This window comes from Cyprinodon tularosa, unplaced genomic scaffold (genome assembly GCF_016077235.1).
Source record: "Cyprinodon tularosa strain WSP-4 unplaced genomic scaffold, ASM1607723v1 ctg7, whole genome shotgun sequence".
NCBI classification, from domain to species: domain Eukaryota; kingdom Metazoa; phylum Chordata; class Actinopteri; order Cyprinodontiformes; family Cyprinodontidae; genus Cyprinodon; species Cyprinodon tularosa.
In genome coordinates, this window is record NW_024039451.1 from 4463988 (window position 1) to 4476663 (window position 12676).

At 38.1% G+C, this 12676-nt stretch overlaps 1 long non-coding RNA gene across 1 annotated transcript; it reads right to left on the minus strand.

The window, feature by feature from the left end:
- Window positions 1-970: 970 nt before the first annotated feature.
- LOC119772077 lies at window positions 971-2363 on the minus strand. The gene is made up of 3 exons (XR_005279218.1): window positions 2208-2363; window positions 1180-1266; window positions 971-1088 (listed from the first exon to the last, which is right to left on the minus strand). It is a non-coding gene; the product is annotated as an uncharacterized LOC119772077 (long non-coding RNA).
- Window positions 2364-12676: the final 10313 nt, after the last annotated feature.

The following is a 12676-nucleotide window of genomic DNA, read 5'->3' on the forward strand; positions in this document are numbered from 1 at the left end:
AAAGTAGTCTTTAAGGTGCAAATGTTTTTTTTTTTTTTTTTTATAATTTTTTCCATTTGAAATTCCATTTCAATACATACTAAAAAGGAATCCTGGAAAATTATACCAGGCAGGTTTAACAAACAAGTTACATGGATAGTAAAACCCTCAAGAACAGGGGTCTTCTTTTCCAGACCAAGGACCCCCAAACTGATGGCGAGATGGAGCGGGGACCCCCTATTTATATATATTGTATGAAATTGTGTCCTATAGTCACTCTATTACAGATGGAGTAATGTAAAGAAATTAATTTCTCCCTGGGATTATAAAAGTTTTTCTGATTCTGATTCCTGGTTGATGGGACAGGTGTTGTGAAGGAAACGGTCAGTGGCGGATCTAGACTTTTATCCTTGGGGTAGCAAGGGGGTGGCCGAGTGTATTTTAGGGGGGCAATGGTTTATACTTAAAAATAGCAAAGTTTATGCACTAGCGTTAATGTCGCAGCAGAAAACACCAACCGTCTGTAAGCAATCGAGTGCTGTATACCTGTTCATGTCACGTTTAAATTATTATTCACTATCATTTATTTCTACATGGACTTACAGATGTTGGTCCTGTCTTATGTTCTTCTTTGACATGTCATGAGTAATGACTTATCATTCTTGTGTTATACTCTATATGTACACACACACACACACACACACACACCCACACACCCACTTCTTTCAACATCAAACTTCCAGGGGCTACAGATGAAAGCCAACTAGTCTGTGGTTATCTTTGGTGCATAATTTACAAGTTAATTAAGGCTTATTGACCTTTCTTATATAAACCTTGTAAGCAGTAATTTGCAATCATATTTAAGTAGCCACATACTAAGCAGACAAAAGTTGCAATTTTGAGTACAATTTGTAGTTTATTTATGCACAAAATGAATATGGTGCATTCTTCAACTCTCTGATAACAGAAACACAGATCAAAGATCCCACTCACCCAGCATACAAATTGTTTTCCCTACTACAATCAGGGAAGCACATCTTCAGGCTCTGGTTGCTCTGGGTCTGGGTCGTCGTCCTGCTCAGAAGCCTCAGAGCCTTCCTCAGAAGGAACTATATTGTGAAACAATAATAACAATGAAAATAATATAAATAAATAATGTTAATGTACTGACTGAACTTGGCATTTCTGACTTGCTCTGACCTGATGATGGTGGGCTGTGTTGTGCCTGACACTCCTCGGTAATGGTTCCAGGTTGGGACCTGTCATCGTCTCGGTCCACTCTCACACCTACATAGTAGAAAAATATTTATTTAATAGTATGATCAAAATCAACAACCATTGTCTAAAACTGAACATACAACAATAACCAACATTCATAATAATGTTTAACATAACTTAAAATGACTGAACTGAACATCTGAAATAATGTTAAATATAATTTAAAATAACTGAACATGTGACTGCTTCTGTATGTTCAAACCTGGCGATGATGACAGGCTGGATTCTGCCGGACTTTCCTGACTAGTCCCAGGATGAGGGCTGCCGGGGCTGCTGATCTGCTCTAAGCCTGATCTGTTTCTCTTAAAGTAGTTATAAATCGTGCCTCCCTGTCTTTTCATTGTCAACCGGGAAAAAAACGTTTTGTTACTTATCAAAGCAAAATGCAACATTTCGTGTCCAAAATGATGCACAAGGAAATTAATGAATACAGACTACATTTTTACAGCCTAGAAATATCAGAACACAACAATAAGACATGTCTAGTGACTGCAATCTATCCATTCAATTAAGGTTTCAGCCTGCCATAACTTTACTGGCTAACTACATCGGTCGTGAATTATCTACGACTAGTAATGCCCTTCATGACATGGGCAAACGGTTCTGATCAAAGATATTGCTGGTTTCATAATTCAGAAGGTTCTAGACACGGACATTAAAAAAAATGAAATAGTTTCTGTTCTCGTCAGCAGTATTTTTAGCAGATGTGGGCATGAAATCACAGAAATTGACACTGAAACCCATCAATATCACCCACCTGCACCTGTCTGTTTACAGCCAGACTAGCTTCTAGCGGCCCTTCGTGAAAAGCAAGGGCTTGTCCTTAACATTCTGATTTATGAAACGGACATCAATTGAACAGAGGATGATCCTCATTGACTGAACTTATCAAACTCTTAGTTATTGAGCTTCTTTTATGAATATAATCTGTGGTTGTGCAACCTACTCACCGATATAAGTCAGTCGGTCCAAACGAGAATAAAATCCATCTCGAGAGCGCACAGCCTTTTCCCAAAGAATGTTGTTTGTTAACTAATGTTATGCTTGTTGCACTCGGTGGCTCCACAGCCGCTTTAGTTCTTCTTCTTTCACCCTAGATTCACGACTGGAAAGGGGCTGCATAGCGCATGCTGCATTGCGCCATCTACTGTACAGGAAGAACATCGCAGTCAAAGACTTCAGACGTGCAACTGTTTTAGCGGTGCCGTCAATCAGCTGGGGTGGCAGTTGGGGTAGCCAATCAGATTTCGGGGGAGTCAATTGCTCCCGTAGCCACCCCTATAGATCCGCCCCTGGAAACGGTGCCCAGCTTGAAAGAGCTCCTGTGTGTCGCTGAATGTGAGCATTGATGACTGAAAGACATCTTCTGCCTCCATTTATCTGTTTACTACAGTGCGTTGATTTCATGTTAATGAGTATTTAAAGACATTTCAATTAGTGGGGGAAAGAAATGCAGGGGGGGAATATAAAAATATCAACTAACCATGCAGACGCTCATGCAGTACCTCCGTAGACCCCCTAGGGGTCGCGGATCCCCCGTTGAAGACCGATCAAGAAGATTTTACTAACACAAACTGAGAGACCAGGCTGAGGTAGGAATTTAAGGTTACTGAAGTGCGGATTTTTTTACTGAAAGCCGGCGGGCAAACTTGTTGCCATCATCCTGGTCATAAACCTGTTTTAAGTCGCCTACATGCTGCTGTTGCTTCCACGCTGCATTTTGTTTTGATGACGCACGCGGCTGTAGGCTACGACGCTGGTAGCTGGTGTTGCCAGATTGGGTGTTTTTCCCGCTACATATTAAGGCCTGTTTACGGTGTGATTTAGCCGGGGTTTCGCCTGGAGGGCTTTATAGAAATATGGCAACCTGTTAAACGGACTTGAACTGAGAGAGCGTGTAGTTCACATACGCCAGAATGAACGAGTTCACAATAACGTTCATCAGGCAATAATGCAGTACGTTCAGTTCACGTTCGCCCAAAATATGAACGAGTTCATGAACTTTCGTTCAATGAACGCGTTCAGGCACAACACTGACTATACCTTTAATATGCATTGATCAGTTTTCGGTATACGTCTATTGTGAAGTTATAGCCCCCCCCCCCCTGGAGAAAACTCCACCAGCCGTCGCTGCTACAATGGGTAATAACAATTAGCATGTTACTGGCCATTTGGCGTAAGCTCATTACAATACACATGTCCATAGCGCTGACATCTGTAGCACCTGAGTGGAGAAGAAGTGAACGGCCTAACTGGGAAGGTCATAAAATCTATTCTAACTCTGTCGGTTAGAACTGACTCCGAGATTTCTATCAGCAGTGATACTGTATGCTTGCCACCCTTTTACCATGTATGTTTTTATACAGTCTCTGTACTTTGATAACCTTGTCTCCAAGAATGTTAATCTCTAATCAAATTAAATTCTCGTTAATTGCTATTCCTGTTATAACTCCTGTCACTGTTTTATTCTCTCCTATGACTTTTATCTCTATGACCTATCTCTTCCATAGGTGTTCAACATCCAATGCTTTTTTTTTTTTTGCTCCTCATTTTTGCAAATTACCAGCAGGTTTCCATCTCTCAATTCCTTTACTAATTTAACTTCCCCAATTTTCTTAATTATTTCTCTGGAAATCTAAGTGGGGCTCAAATTACTCTGTTCTTCTTCAGCACTGAATCTAAATATTATGTTTATCTCTTCTCTGGCAACCTTCTTTCCCACAACACTTTCTTCATCTAAACTGTTTCTTTAAATTTCCATTTATTTCCTTGATTCTCAAACCACCTTTCCCCCCTTTTACCTCCTCTATCTCCCTCTTTCCCATTTGAAACTGTTGTCCATCGTCCTTATCCTCATCTACCTGACTTGCCCTTTTGTTCCATCCACCAACCTGTCATGCAAGCATGTTTTTATATACTGAGGTATACTGAACTGCCGTTCAGTATACCTCTCTCCTTGTTCAGTCTTTCCGCATGCTACTGGCGGTGATCTGCTGGCAGCCTTCCGCTCTATGCCTCCCATCATCAGCACACAAAGCGGATCAGCTGCGCACCCCGGGACTCATGCCAATAGCTGACCACCTGTGGAGACAAGAAGAGGCCACAGCAGCCTGACAGGCTCGCCGGACTCGGTGGATCCTGCCATTACCACATTTAAATGGTTGGTAATGGTGCATCTGTGATTTTTAATTAAATATAATATTTTTCTCTGTTCTTTTTTTATGTGAGGGTATGGGGGTGAGGGGGTTTACTTCCTCATCAATGTTAAAATTCTGTTTTTCTTTAGCACTCAGGTATGAGATAAACAAAATCTACCTACGATAAGCAATTTTTAAAATCAATTCCAATGCATGTTAATACATGACAAAAACATATCATTGACACTTTCCTCTTTCGCAGGGTTTGTTTAAGATTCTGCTCTACAAAGAAGGGAACTGCCTTGTTCTTCATTAGTAAATGCTGCTCAGATGCTTGTAATGTAGTATTTGAGACTGTGTGTTTCTGTGAAGTTGTGTTTGAGTTAGAGAAGGTCAGATGGGAAAGGCTACGTAGGTGGTGCTAATTAAAGTAACACAAATTCAGATATGTATAATCTTTTTGATTGTATCCAAGATCATACTGCTGAAAGAGGGATAAAAATGCAGAGATACAATGCATACCGACATGTATTCAGAGAAGTGAAATATTTGAATATTAAAACTTTTCAACACCGGTTGGATAAAACAAAGAGTTTGGTAAATTATGTTAATATTCTGTTGTTCTATAATAAGCTTAGTTGTGAACTAAGAAGTTATGAAGTTATAAACTTTACTTTGAAGTGATACACTGTAAATAAAAACAATATTTCAATCATTCATAGGAGTAATTTATTCATTTAAGTATGGGGAAAGTCATCAACAAAAACACACATTTTAAAGAAGAAAATCAGACTTCAGTATTAAAGAGTGATAACAAATCCATAAAGAGTTTTTTTTTTGTTGAAGACACAACCAGAATGTATGGATGACATAGGGGTGACTATGGCTAAGCAGGAGGTGACATTTTGTTACAATCAAGTTAAGACTTTCATTCCCTGGATTCCCTATTTCCTGCACAAGGCACCAAACCCTAAGTTGCCTACTGATCAGCTTTATTAGTGTCTATATGTATTTGCATTTATGAGTGTGACTGGGTGAATAGAGTTGTAATGTAAAACCAGTTCGAGTTGAGAGATGTGCTATATAAATTCAGTCAATTTATATACATATGCTGACTGAGTTATTTGCACATTTTGGGACAGTGATAAACAAACTGGAAAGTATCTTGCATACAGTTGAAAACACAGTTATTAATATATTTTTCTAACTGTTGAGTGTAAAGAGCCAAACCCACATCCCAGTTTTGCGATGCAGTCTTATTTCCTCTTTTGTAGGAGCCGGATACAAGATTCTAACCGGCATTAAAGAGGGATATTAATTTTCTTTACTCCAGTCCTCTGTTGTAACACACAAGAAACATTTAATTACCCCCCTTTCAGAAACATAGACAGGTATGGGGCATTGCAGGCTAACAAAAGAAGCTAAATGACCCCCATTCCATAGGGGTGGACTCATTTGTCCGTTTCAATTTGCATGTTGTCTAAGCAAAAACAAGGCTTTCTTGGGCTGCTGTATAATGGAACTCAATGCTATTTCTGACATTTGAATTGAAAAAGCTTACTGGATGGGAAGCGAAATGTATTCAAACCAGGAAACAAAGTCCAGAGTTTTTTTTTTTTTTTTTTTTTTTACTTTTTTGGAATGTCTACAAGAAACTATCTCAGGTTTAAACCTTTACTAAGTACCATCCGAACTACAACAATCCAGTCACTTAAAGAAGAGGCAGACCTCTGATTGCTATGATGAGGTTTTCTGTGTCACCGCCCTTTACCATTGTGACTTTGTATCCTTCCTTCACTGCATGCCTAGCATGTACTAACTTAATTAACTTTATAAATATAACAGCCATTTAGATCACCTGTCATCTCAAGACACAATAAAGGGTTAGTTCAATCAAATTAGGCAAACTGATTAAAAAGTTATCTAAGGAAGCCCAGCAAGGCATTGTCTAACAGAATTTCCTCCTTCTAGATGAGCATGTAGTGTCAGTGGACAATCACTTCCATTGTGCTCTTGACTTTGCAGCACTCTCTGATTTCAAGCTTGTTACAACAGTGAAGTGGAAAAGTTGGGTTTAAAAGGAAGAAACCATTAGCACAACCAGCTTCAGTCTGAACAGGTCATTTGTCACAACCGACTGAGGCTCTAAAAGTTTTCTAATGACATTTTTTTTCAATTCACTGGTCCAAAGTGGTCTGCTATCAGATTCCAAAACATATGTAGACACGTAAAAGGAACACAAAAGCCCTGAACCAAGGATACTCTGTGTGTTAAGAATTAAAAAGACGTTATTGTCTCGCAATGTGTCTTCATTTTCACTATAAACACATATTATCCTTTCATCCTGTCATACTAAAACAATGCATTTCATGCTTGTATCATAGTATGTAAAGTACCCATATGAAGCTGGATCAACCTCCAAGGACATAAATTCAAGTATCAAGTTAGCAATTAAACATTACTAATATACAAAATCACAACTCATAATGATGTCCATCTCACAAATTCTAGGACTGGTTCTTCAAATTGTGGGCCTTTACTGCTCAAGGGAAAAGGAATTCCTAAAGATGTTTTTGTTTGCTGATATGACCTTATATTTTCCCGCTGGGGCTAAAAATTCAAACTTGTCATGCAAAAGGTCAATCCTACTTTTGATTTAATCCATCCTAGTGTTGTAGGAAGCACTTACCAGGGTTAAAAACATTATCCCAGCTCTAACCAACATAGGTATACATAATTACAATTGTATCCAACCCTACACCATTATAATACACACAAGTTGTGCCACTCTGTCCTTGTGGGGACTTTCCGTTGACATCTATTCATATTGCAATCATTTCCATGGCCTAACCCAGACCCGTACCGTAACCAAATAAACAACCCTAACCCTAAATCTAACCTATACTCAATTCATACCTTAGTCCTAAATCTAATCCCCAGTCCAAGAAGAGAACTTCTCCTCATGGGGACTAGTTGGTCCCCACAAGTACCTATAACTTCCCCAAATGTACATATTTCTGGCAAACTGTCCCAACCAGGTAAAAAATAAATGGCCACACGCACACATATGCATTAACAGGTGCATTTTTTACTTATTTATTTTTTTGTAATTTCTACAGCGTAAACTCAAGCTCAATAATTTGGATATTAATCTCTCTCCATTATCCATTTTTCTTTTGCTATTCTTGAGTGTATCTTAGTGACCCATTTCTATAAGATCATCTGTTTCCTGCTCCATTCTCTCAACAGGTTTGGCATTCTCTTTCCAATATGCCATTCGGTATTTATTGATTCTCGTGAAGGACGAGGCGAGGTTATGTTTTCGATAATTGCACACTATGGGTTGCTAAGCTATAAATAATATGATCCTCATTAGTATGTATTTCAGCAATTAGGACAGCGTCTGTCTTTTATCTCAGGCTGAGAAACCATAAACATGCAAGAGGCATATCTTCCCAAAGCATACATTTGTACAGATTCAAATGGCTCTTATTTTGCTATGAGAATGATTTGTCCCATGTATGTCTTTGAAGTTTGAATATTTGGCAGTTAAAATCTGAATATAGGGAAAAAAATCCTCGTGAAAAAATCTTACAAAGCTTTAGTTTCGTGAAACTCTGTATGGCAATGTACCTAAATTCCAGTGTATTTGTTTTATTTCTATTCTTTTAATATAATTAATACTACATCAACATTTGCTCCACAGTTGTCTACAGCTGTGCAAACACTCAAACCAAGTCTAGCATGGATGATGAGGTGAAACACTCAAGGGTTGCAACTAATGGGGCATTTTATTTTCATTCTGAGGGAAAATATTGTTAATTTACAAAAAATTATTTGACTGTTTTTTAAACTGAAATATTAATCTCTCAAGCTATCCAAGATGCATACTTTAGATTGCTTTTCAAGAGACAGAAAGCTAAGGATCTCTTCAATAGTGAATCACATATTTTATTTTTGAAGCTTGTAAATTTGATTTTGATCTCTAATTACAGAGTTCAAACTTATCACCATGTTGGCCTATACATTCAGTCTCAAATAAATCTTAAAGTACTACAAATCTGGTCTTAAAAGAAAGTCAGTGAGTGGAAACCCTATTGGACATCTCCCCAGTAACATCTCCATTTTGTTCTGAGCAGTCTCATTGTGTTTCCAGGCAAGAAGGGCTATAAGTTCACTCCCACATGCTCTTACTCTGTCTAGTGGAATGGTCATGGAAAACCTTTAAAGACCAAGATTTTTTGCCTCTAGGACGGTACAAGCAGGCAGCCTGTGTCAGCAGCTCCCACTAATTTACTTTAAGAAGAGTTGTTTATTCTAATTTTTAAATGTTTCTCATTGTTTTTTTATGCACAAGTATATATGCATTTTTTTATTCGCTGCTTCACTGAAATGCACTTTCTCTATAACCTGAGAATGCAGTTTTTTAATAACTATTGTGGTTATTATCTTGTATTGTAATTATGTTTCTTTTTTTTTTTTACCTTTTCTGTATCTCCATATTAGATTTGCTGTTCAGTTTGCCTCTGGTGCACCTGAATATCTCAGTAGTAGGACAATGGATATTTCTATTCAATTCTGATCAGATTCCAAAGCATTCGCCATTGGCTCTTTTTAAAGCAGAGGAAGAGTGACATTATTTAAATGTCTAATCAACTCAAGGACATCCTCATTTGTTCCTGTTTGTAAAATGTTGTCCATTTGGTGATGATCAATGTAGGATGAGGTGAGGTGTGGATAAAAACATAAAGGCACTGGCAAATGAAGAGTTTTACATTTTGTCTCTTTTTTTTATTACAACAGGCAATAAGAGCAAGTGTTACTACAGATTAGGCAGCACTATTCTATTATTGTGAACATAACAATAGAACTCAGCAGCTAGAAGCAAATGCTAACCTCCAACTGGGTGGAAATAAGACTCCTTTTCTTTTCTTTTTACACAAGGACCTCCAGAATTCTGATACCACAACTGGACTGGAATGTGAGATTAGTAAGAAAGTTATCAGCTAAAATTGTCTTAATGTGTTATATTACCCCATTATGTTGTGTTTTTTTTTAACCTGCAATATATGCTATTATTTATAGTCATAGGCTACGTTCACACTGCAGGCCTTGATGCTCAATTCCGATTTTTTGTGAAATCCGATTTTTTTGTGTGTTGCCATTCACATTTCCACATACACACTTGTAAGTGATCTCCTGTGTGAACTGCAGTCATATAATGCAAGTGTCCCGCATGCGCAGTAGAGGACGCAATGACATCGCAGGCCAGAAGTAAACATGATGGTAGTGCCATCTAGCAGTCTTTTCCAACCATAAAAACTCATTCTTTTCCATATGTTTAAACATATATACTGCTCTCTGCATCATCATCTGTCATGGTTGTTGTCTTTCTTGCCGCTTCTGCGTAGCAAGACGCAGAATAGTGACCTTTGTTGGGTATTAATGGCGTTCACATTTGAAAAGATCAGATTTGTATCGGATTCAGGACCAAGTCCCTGAGTCCCCACATAGCCAAGCGACCTGGGTCTGTGTTGTTCAGATTGCTGTGAAAATATCAGATCCAGGTCGCATATAGGCAAAAAAATTGCATTGGGGTCACTTCAGGCTGCAGTGTGAACGTAGCCTTAGATCAGCTCAGGTAAAGCTCAGACCGTGGGGTTTGGTTTTATACAGAGGTTCCACGCATCGGCTTGTTACTCAGACATCGTTCCTTTGTGTACTGATCTCCAGTTCTCCCTGTGCGTTGATCCTGTTCTCTTAAGCACAAGAATAGAGACACATTAATCCATGGCTCTCGAACCATTTCTGCCAGTCTTGTGCTGAGCTAGGAGTATTACTAGATCAATCTTTGCACCGTCCCCTGCTTACCACTCACGCTTGCTACGGCTTGGCTTCATTGGCATGCCACAATCTTATAACTCCGTGTTCAAGTTCAGCTTCCCACCTGATGCAGCTTATACTGAGTTCAGAGTTTTAAATTAGAATAAATGCATAATGCATCTAAATAAATTGATTGTCTTGGAATAATAAATACAAAAATGTGTGAAGCTTGAAGACCATAAATTATATAGCTGTCAGCTCTAAAATCATATGTACATATTGAAAAACCCTAATTATTTAACCAGTTTCCAACGAAAACACAAACATTTTTTTTAAAGATGAGACAATTGGCTTGGGTGGATTTACTCTCAGCTGACTATGGAGTATATACATGTATTAGTTTAATATTCTCTACTTTTCAGCCTATAGTGTCACTAATATAACACTTTTTGTTATGTTTTAATCTTGCTATCTAAACCTTGAACAGAAGTGTCCGTATTGTAGATAGAGTGGTGGTTGCTAGGCAATGGCACTGTATTCAAAAGAGAAGAATGCAAGGAAAATACTACAATGCAGCTAAAAGAGATCGTCAAAAAGATACTTGTTTGAGTCAAAGGTAAAATTAAAATAATTTCTTTTGAAAAAGTTACATAGAAATGAAGGATATACTAAAATGAGAAAAGTAACATAACAAGTGCAACATAAGATGAATGCAACTTATGTTAATTTGCTTCAAAATCTGAAAAGTGGCAAAAAGACTGCCTTGCACTTCTTGTCAAGGTTCCTGTGTGTGTGTGAGTGCAAGCTTTGCATCTCTTCCAGAGAGGATCTTTGTGGAGAAGCTGGGTAGTCTACACAGGTGAAGCTCATCAGTCTGAACAGAGTTCTGGGCTTCAAAGAGCAGCAGAACCTTCCCTCAGTGCCGGTTTCTTGTTTTTGTTTTGTTTCTTCCTCATCTCTTGCTTCTCTTTTTTTTTATTTTCCCGGATATTTTTTTTTATTTTTTTTGGTTTTCATTATTTTTTTGTTTTATTTTTTGTGACCGTTGCCTGTCAATCTTTATTAAATTAGCAAAACTCACCTCTACCTCCTCTTCTCTGTGCTTGGGTGCTCAAAGCCTCCACTCATCCTGGCACTTCAGGTATTAAAACTACGGGACTTGTATAGGTTATTTCAGATAGTTGAACTGGATAATTTAATTTGGCTCCTGGACAAGGGTACACGCTTGAGCCATGAAATACTCTAATGCAGGAGTGCTCTAGTCCAATCCTTGAGATCTACTATCCTGCAACTTTTTTATGCAACCATTTTTAACACACCTGAATTAAATGAGTGGCTCGTTAACCTTGCCTCTACTGAGCTAAATGAGGGGATTGAGGCTTTAGATTCAGGTGTGCTAGAGAAGAGCTTCAACTAAAAGTTACAGGATGGTAGCTCTTGAGGACTGGAATTGAGCACCCCTGCTCTAATGTATACAGGAGTAGCCATTCAAATTTTTCCCACTCTCCTTGATGGGCCCTTGGCAGATCCCCTACAATTAGTTTTTAGACATCGAAGATATATTCTTTCTGGCATGATTTGTGGATATTAAGATCTAAAGAGAAGCATTATCTCCTGGTCAGACCATGTAAACCAAAGGGTGGATTCAGAGCAAAAAAATATGCATGGCCACGAGAAGACCCGTGGCTGCAATTTGGAAAGAATTTTGCTGTCGTTCGGCTTGCTTCTGACTAGGAAGGACCATTTTGAATGGCTGCTACTATAAGAGTGAAAATGCCTGACCATACATATTTAACAAATATTATAATTACACAGCATGGAAATTGTCCAGGTTAGAATATTTAACAATTATCTGAAACAAAAACTACAGTAACCCTACTCTTGGCAAAAGGGTCTTTTGTGCCCAGAAAAAAAATCTTATAAAAAGCCAAATCAGTCATGGGATCACTGAGATTCTTCAGTGTTTCTAAGATGCTTCCACACTTGGGATAACAAAGAAAGGAAAGTTTCAAGGCTAAGGCATGAATACAATTTTTGCTGATAATTTTTATGAAGGAATATATATATAGATATAGATATGTACTGGTGTCTTAGCTCTTTAAATATGGCTGTGACTGCCTGAGTGCTGCTGTCTATCACATCTTTGAACAAATCCACCTTAACCTCAACCACCCACCCAGCATTGCATGTTCTGTAGTCCTCAGGGATTTTTCAAATATGACATATAGAGGCAGAAGTGAAGGTTATGGAGCAACGTGATTTATACTTAAAATGACCTGTGTAGTAAAAAGAATATAAAAATAAATCAAAATAATGATGAGAAAGATTCTTTATTTAATTTACACTAGATATCATCATTGTGACACACTTTTGTTAATCCAGCCTGACCACCTATATGATGGATAAAAATGACCAACAGCATAATTTCAAAGACAGTTCTAATTTCATGTGTATTTTAA